Below are 8,611 nucleotides of genomic sequence, written 5' to 3'. Positions count from 1 at the left end.
TGCTCATACAAAAATCGCTGCAAAATATGCTTTCCAACAGGTGTTTTACCATTCGTTGTAAAACTGTGGATCTATTTTTCCAAACGTCTCACACCCGTAGATTCTTCCGTTGAGAGCTTGAATAATAGACACTCCAGCCCAGTTGGTGGCGATAATGCACCTTTGCCAATTGCAAGCAAACCACTGGCATTTCATTGAATACACAGAAGAAGCAGAAGAAGAAGCGGCAGAGTAATACCAGAGCCCGTCTACGGAGAGCCTGCCCACTTCCTATTAAGTCCTATTGTACCGAATTCTGGTTGTAGTACCACCAGAGTTCCACTGGGGGCGATCGCCATGAGTGCAAAATGAATGGGAGTCAATGGGGCTAGACAGCTAAATTTGTCTCTTTCACCCGATTGCCGTTGAGAAATCTCAGATCTGATAGTAGGTTTTGCAAGTTCAACATGGGTTTTAGGTCGAAAGTTGAATGAACGAGTACTTATGTCCTTTTGATTTCTTACAGGTTGAGTTGTTGTTGCCCATAACACGCTAGCATTCTGCTAATGAACGCTGATTGGTCAGTGAAGGACTGATTACGACCAGAGATACAGCTTGATGGCATCGTGGCATCCGAAGCGGGACCAGAAACAAACAAAACAAAAACTCTTCTAGCACGTGTATTTACCTGTGTCAGCTGTGTTGTCGATGCCTCGAGAGAAAAGAAAGTGCAGAGCGCGAACGCACCAGAGTGAGTGAAGGATTGCCGTAAAGCAGTATCTCTGGTCGTACGATGTGACACTTTAAAAGACTTTTTAAAGTAAATAGACAAAAAATTATATCCTAAGAAAAGTGGATTTTTATTGGTATAGCGCCATAGACCTCCATTCATTCTGCACTCGTCCTGTGAGCGCCCTCATATGGAATCAGAGAGGAACTGCAACCAGTTCAGAAGCCGGAAGTGTACTGAGAGTGAAACTTCTCGCCATATTAGACATTCTCTGGTAATACCGTACCTCACACAGCTCTTTCAATACAAGTCAATGGAGTTGGACAAAAACTACGATAAAACCTGTTGGAAAGCAAAATTTGCAGCGATTTTTGTATGAGCATATCAGTGAACACCCCTGACCACTCGGTGAGTTTCATCTCTTTGTAAACGAAAGTTTAATGCGTTTTAGGAAGGATTGTTCCAGTGCACCTATACACCCATTCTGGAGGTTTTGGGGAAAGCGAAATAAACCTAAAATTCTCGGGACAGCAGCATGTGTCCAAATTTTAATCTTAACCGTTCTATTTCATCAGAAACGATCTGTAAACAGGGCTTTAAGTGTAAAATACCGAACTTGTCCTTTAAGCTTTTTTCTTGTACAGGGTGAGTTAATTTAGTTATTTGTACATACAATGTACAATTTTAAATATCTTAAAAGTTTAATATTTATATATGCTTAGTATGTTAAATAGTATATTTATGTACGTTTAAATAGCAACTGAAAGCAATTTGTGCTCTTTGTATGTCAGACTTTATTCATCCAAGCTGAAATATGCAATATAAGTTAAACACTATTGATGTTATGAAATATTGTGTAGTAATTTGTCATTTGAAAATTAGGTACATGCAGTAACTGTGTAATTGAATTGTTAAATATATCTAGAGTCATGCTGTCAAGAAATACACACTGAGCAGGTATTAGGTGAATCCAGACAAACTCTTTATTGTGGGCGCACAGTAAACACATGGCAAACAGGTGAGTAGCAGCAAACAGACGATGATAGGGAATGAAATGATGAATAATGACAGTCTATTTTTCTTACAGGTTGTGCAGGATGCAGATATTCCTGGCTGACGGTGAAGCAGCGCCGGATCAGGTAAGTATCACGAGTAACAATCCACAGGAGAAACACGAGGAGAATACACAACGATATCAATCTTGGTAGCAAAACAGGAATCATTGCTCACTGGTAGAGAATCTTTCCTATAGTTCAAGATCAGACAATAAGCGAACTGAGGTGTGTGTTTTGTGGTGCTGGTGAGGATGGTAATTGGTGATGTGTGTGTGGTTAGTACTCCAGTGAGAGGGATCACTGAGTGGTGAGAGCCTGCAAACCTGTGAAACAAAAATGATTATTTTACAGTTTAAGGTTAGTCTCTAATATATATATATATATATATATACAGTATTAGTGACAATGGCTGATCTTTCAGTATTGACGTAATACATTTTAATAATATATGTTGTGATTAAATTATGCTAATGTACTGTAGGGTTGACAGTAATAGGGTTGACAATATTACAGTTTAATTTCAAGATCCACACTCAAGATGCAAGTGCAAGTTGTGTTTTGCAATAAAACAAGAAATAAAATAACGCTGATAATTGTACAAATATCCACTTTCCAATTATCACTTGGATGTGCACAGGCCTGATAAAAGGGTTGACAGTTTAAGATAGTCCCTTACGAATATATAATAGCCTAGCCTCCAATTATTCCATAATTTTTCTACCTACAAATAAATGGAATAACGATCTTCATTCTGAATATAGGCTACTGACCTTTTAGAATTTTGCAAATATTTTGTTATATCTAGTACTCAAGAATACAGTTGATACAATATGAAACACTATATTGAGTATATATTACAAAAAGTAAATAGAACTGCACACACATATATAAATTATAGCTATGTATATATATATATATATATATATATGCATATGCATTTATTAGTAGACACATTAATGCTTGAGTAAATGACACCTCACTTAGAAACAAAATGACTGTTTTTGAAAAAATATGTAGCCCTCTTCTAAAGTTCCTAGACAGATGATCATGAAATATGAAGTAATGCATATAATCAAAGGTTCGAAAAAAATAGATGTTTAGTGACATTTAAGATGTTAAATACTATGAGTTTAGTACGGTGGCCGAGAGGTGCAAAACAAATCACAATTACAAAAACAAAATAACAATTCAGAAAACAAAATAACAATTCAGAAAACACAACGACAATTTAGAAAACAAAATAACAATTCAGAAAACACAATAACAATTCAGAAAACACAACGACATTTCAGAAAACACAACGACAATTCAGAAAAAACGGAAAAGGTAGGTATATTTTGAGAATGACGTACTTATCGCTGAATGGACGAGATACCTGTCAATCAAGCCAGAACCGGAATCAAGCGATACTGTCTGGAAGTACCGGTAACAAATCGTACCCATCAACGTGCCATGGAGCAAAGTTCGGTCCCATGGAGTGATAGGTACGCCTAACGGATCTACGACGTGTCCTTGTTCTGTCCCTGGTGGGTCGAGTTCTTGCAGCAGCCGCATATGTCATCACGTTTAACACGCAACTTCTGCAGAAGTACTAACCACATTGTCCGGTAGCCGAACAACTGTCCTGGTCGACGCAGCTTTTAATGTCGTGGTATGTAGAAAAATGAAATAAAAGAGAGCATTGCAGTGATGGCTTCTTTGTTGGTGTATTTACTCAGAATGAAGCATAAGAGAATATGCATAACAAAAGCTCAAAACATACATTCTCAACATGTATATCACTTTTTTTTACAGTAATGACCGTTGTACACATAAGTGACTTTAAACATTCCATCACACTAGAAGGACAAATATGATCGACAAGCTATTTAACACTCTCTCTGTGCAGTTCTCATGCTCTAGCTAGCCCCAGAATGACGTGTGGCAGCTGTAGTAACACTCTAATATCATGCTTTTTACAAACAAAATAAGACTGAAACAACATCATGTACTCTCATACACTCAAATAACATCGACATAATGACCAGTTATAATGAATAGCGGGCTATCGCGCTAATCACGAAACACTCATGCTAACCATGTGCTCAGGCATACTAAACTCATGACACACTATTAATATAGTAAATATTATGTGGTATGTTGCCAGCATGTCCACAATCACGGCACATGAATGTCCTTCTTCAAAGTAAAGTTTAATGTGTTCTATTTTCGCATAGCAAAACAAAGTTGATCACAAATTTCTTGATTGACAGGTACAGTATCTCGTCCATTCAGCGATAAGTACGTCATTCTCAAAATATACCTACCTTTTCCGTTTTTTCGGAATTGTCGTTGTGTTTTCTGAAATGTCGTTGTGTTTTCTGAATTGTCGTTGTGTTTTCTGAATTGTTGTTGTGTTTTCTGAATTGTTATTGTGTTTTCTGAATTGTCGTTGTGTTTTCTGAATTGTTATTTTGTTTTCTGAATTGTTATTTTGTTTTTGTTTTTGTAATTGTGATTTGTTTTGCACCTCTCGGCCACCGTAGTTTAGAGTTAAGTGTATTTTTTTTTTTTTTTTTTTGTGTAGATGTGTTTACTTGTCATGTTTTTGTACCCAGCAATGTGTGGTATAGTGGTGTATGGGTGTCTTATGGTCATGCATATGTATGTATTTGCATATGTATATAGTTTAACTTGTTCAAATTACGTGTATTGCACCTTCAAGAATAAAAAAAAAAAAGGAAAAAAAAAATATTAGAAAGAAGAAACAAGATAGTCCCTTAATGACAAACACAACAAAAAGAGAGAGAAGTGAAAAATTCACTATTTGAAAGGACGATGATGCCATTGACTTTTTTTTTTTTTTTTTTTGAAGGAAAAGTAAATTGCTTTAAAAGGAGAAAATGGGGGAATGGTCAAAATGACACAAATACCACCCTTTTTGTACAAAGACCATTCATTCAAATATATCATAACAACCTGGAGCTGAACATGCTCAAAACAGTGGAGATGATATTGGACTTCAGGAGAAACACCCCAGCACTCCCCCACTCACTATAATGGACATCACTGTGGCCTCAATGGAGTCATTCAGGTTCCTGGGCTCTACCAAATCTCAGGACCTGAAGTGGGACACTCACATTAACTCAGGCCCAGAAGAGGTTGTACTTCCTTCATCAGTTGAGGAAGCTCAACCTGCCACAGGAGCTGCTGATACAGTTCTACTCTGCAGTCGTTGGATTCGTCCTCTGCACTTCTATAACTGTTTGGATCAGCTTGAGAAACCAAATCAGAACTTAAGAGCGGAGAGTCCGGACTGCTGAGAGAGTCATCGGCACACCCCTACCCCCACTCTCCAAGAACTGTACTCATCCAGAGTGAGCAGAAGAGCTGGCAAAATCACTCTGGACCCTTCACATCCAGGCCACATCCTCTTTGAGTTGTTGGCGCAACAGAGCACTGAACACCAGAACGGCCAGGCAAAAGAAAATTGTCTGTCCTCAGGCCATCTACCTCATGAATAGTTAAATGCTCCCGCTGGGCAATAAACATGTGCAATACAAAACACTATTTATACTGATATGTATTTAGCGCACAATAAAGCTTATTTACATTCCCTTACTAACATACTGTATACACATATTGACTATTTTGTAAATTGTATATATATATACTGTATATATATACAGTATTAGTGACATTGGCTGATCTTTCATTGGATTATCTTTGTCTTGTCGCTGTCATTCTCTCTGTGCTGTGGAAGCTTCTGTCACCAAGAACAATAAAGCTCAATCTTATTCTGATTCTAATTTTATAATCAACTAGTGATTTCCATTTAAGAAATATTCTATGAACCTCAAATAATTGTTTAGTTGTTCATATGCTCTCATGATGTAAGTTTCAAATATATGACAATGTATGTCTTCTATCTAGAATCACAGTTTATGAAAAATCATAAATACAGTGAATATGATCAGATAAACTAATACACTAATAATGCTTCCCTGTACCTCAAGGAAAGCTCTAATTCCTCTGCATTATGGAGTATTAAAATAGGATCAGTTAACATTTCAGACAAGCTGACTGAACATCTTGTTTTAAAATACGGTGCTACTTGAAATAGAATATGTACTACAGGTTGTAAAATGTCAAACACATAACAGATAATGTCATCTACGAATAGCATAAAACATGGGCAGCAATATTTCTGCTCATGGATCCCATTTTGGGAACGTGTTTGAGTGTAAATACAGTTTATGGCCTGAGGAACAATGCCTGTTTTTTTTTTTTTACAGCAGCCTCCATATGTAGAAACTGAAAGAATAATGGAATATATTAAATATATAGTTCAATATATAGCATAAGTAGAGTGCTTATGCTGTTAGAGTATCACATTCTCATCACTATGAAACACACATTTGCATACATTACACCCACTTCCAAGCACACATACTATGATGGTGTGTGTATGCATTTCATTATGGCTAACACAGACACACACACACACACACACACGTACAGAGACTGTGTGACTAGCAGGACAGACTGGCCCGAGGCAGGGACAACCTGTGTCACCCGCAGCAGCATCATACATCGTTAAAGTCATTAAATTGGCATTTGGGATCCATGTTCCATTTGTAATCTGACATATTTCAAAGTGAAGCCAGATTTTTAATGAGAAAAAAAAATGCAGGGTTGGTAATGAAAAGTGAGCATTACACAGTTGTTCTGTCTGACTGAAAACCCTCTTTGCTGTTTACGAAGAGCAGTGTTGTCACAGAGACAGGTGTGATTTCTCACAACACTAATTTTAGTGATATCTGTCAGCTATTAGACATTTTGGCCCAGATTTACTTTCAGCTTGCTCCAGCACGAACCCTCTTTTGGCATTAAAAAACTGCTGTCAGGATTTTCTAAAGACGTAGTAAAAAAATAGTGCTGAAAAGGCGTGGATGTTTTTTTTTTTTTTTTTTTTTTTTTTGCATATGCATTTGAAGGAGTTTCCCTTTCAGACACAAAATCTCTGGGAGGAGAGTATTTAAATGAATCACGGTAGGTGATTTAATAAGGTTTGCAATAGTCTTAGTTTTTTTTTTGTTGTTGTGGCTTTACTAGTCTAAATTTGCACTGCTCTTGGAAGATTGCATTGGTCATAATGGAAATGATCGGCTGCATCAGTGTTCTTAAAGTTGCACGTCGTCAGTAGATCACATGCAGAACTTTCCAATCCCTTCAGCGCTTTTTTGGAATTGCACTCACATGCTAATTTGCCAAGTTTAGTAAATCTGGGCCTTGATATTTTGAAGTAAAAATCACTTACAGCACCTTTAACAACTGTTTTGGGGGGCAACTGAATAGCTCTACTCCATATCAATTTAGCATCTTGAAGGCCCACTGAAGTGCCCTGGAACACGTAGCTTTGTATGATGTGTTGACGTAATTTCCACTGAAACAGGAAGCTAAGGGGGGGACATATTAAATTACTTTTATCCAAAGCAACTTACATTGCATTTCATGATACACATTAACATTCTTATCAGTTCTTGTTTTCCCTGGGAATCAAACCCATACCTTGGCGGTGCAAGTGCCAATGCTCTACTGTTTGAGCTACACACATCTCTAAACCATAGTTCTCTGTGATGTGTCAACGGTAGCTTTGGCAAGGTGGTATTTATAGCATAGGGGGCGGGACACTTTAGATTCTTGAGAGCATTTGATTGGACAGAAGATGTGATGAGAGGCTGAAGTCCGCGGTGATGTCATAAAAATCTGTGATCCATTTTAGCGGAAATGAGAGATTGTAAGTTTTGAATGCTTATATCTCCTAAATGCGAATCGTGTCCATCCATCCATCCATCCAACCATCCATCCATCCATCCATCCATCCATCCATCCATCCATCCATCCATCCATCCATCCATCCATCCATCCATCCATCCATCCATCCATCCATCCATCCATCCATCCATCCATCCATCCAACCAACCAACCAACCAACCAACCAACCAACCAACCAACCAACCATCCATCCATCCATCCATCCATCCATCCATCCATCTATCTATCCATCTGTCTGTGTGTTTGAGAAATTACTTAAATGTCTCAAATAATGACACTGAACTGAAGCAGAAGCTATATATTACACCATAAAGACTTTATGGTCCAATAAATGGTAAATAGTAATTCTTTATGAGTACAATTAATTACAGCATTTATCCAAGGCCTTCTGAATGGGTGTAATCATTCCACAGTCAGCCTGATTTCATTCTCCCGCCTTGGGATTAGATCCTGTAATGGCTTTCGTAAGCAAAACACTGTGTCATGATGGCGGTATTTGATGGAGATGGATGGATCCAGAGCAGAAATGCTCTCAAGGTCGACACTAAGATGTGAAAGGCATTATGCTGGTTAACCCATAATGCATCAAACCACAGTCAAGCAAAGATAACTGTCTTCATGTCATTGCTTATTAGGACACTTTCCTTTCATGAAATGTATATAATTTATTTTATTACTATAAGTGCTTAGGTACTTAGGTGTGTAAGTACTGTATGGATATGGGTTGTGTGAAATTTGGATGAAATAAAATGCATATTTTGTTTTTATTCTGCAGTGATTTGTTTGATTTGTATGGAGAAGGCTTAGCATAATGTTTAAAATGTTACATTTGGATTAAACATCCTAAAGAGATTCTGTATCTAATATAATAAAAGAGTATACACATTTTATATCATTTTTTTCTTTATCAATTCATAAAGTGTGTTGTTTCACAAACACCTTTTTCCTCAGAGACTACATGTACACGGTCGCCCCCGTGTCTCTAAATAGCTAACCCAAGCGTAAATAGCACAAAGCAAGTGTGAGCAAA

Source organism: Rutilus rutilus, assembly GCF_951802725.1.
Source record: "Rutilus rutilus genome assembly, chromosome: 14".
NCBI lineage: Eukaryota > Metazoa > Chordata > Actinopteri > Cypriniformes > Leuciscidae > Rutilus > Rutilus rutilus.
The sequence above is the reverse complement of the archived record's forward strand: the minus strand, read 5'-3'. Positions refer to the sequence as shown.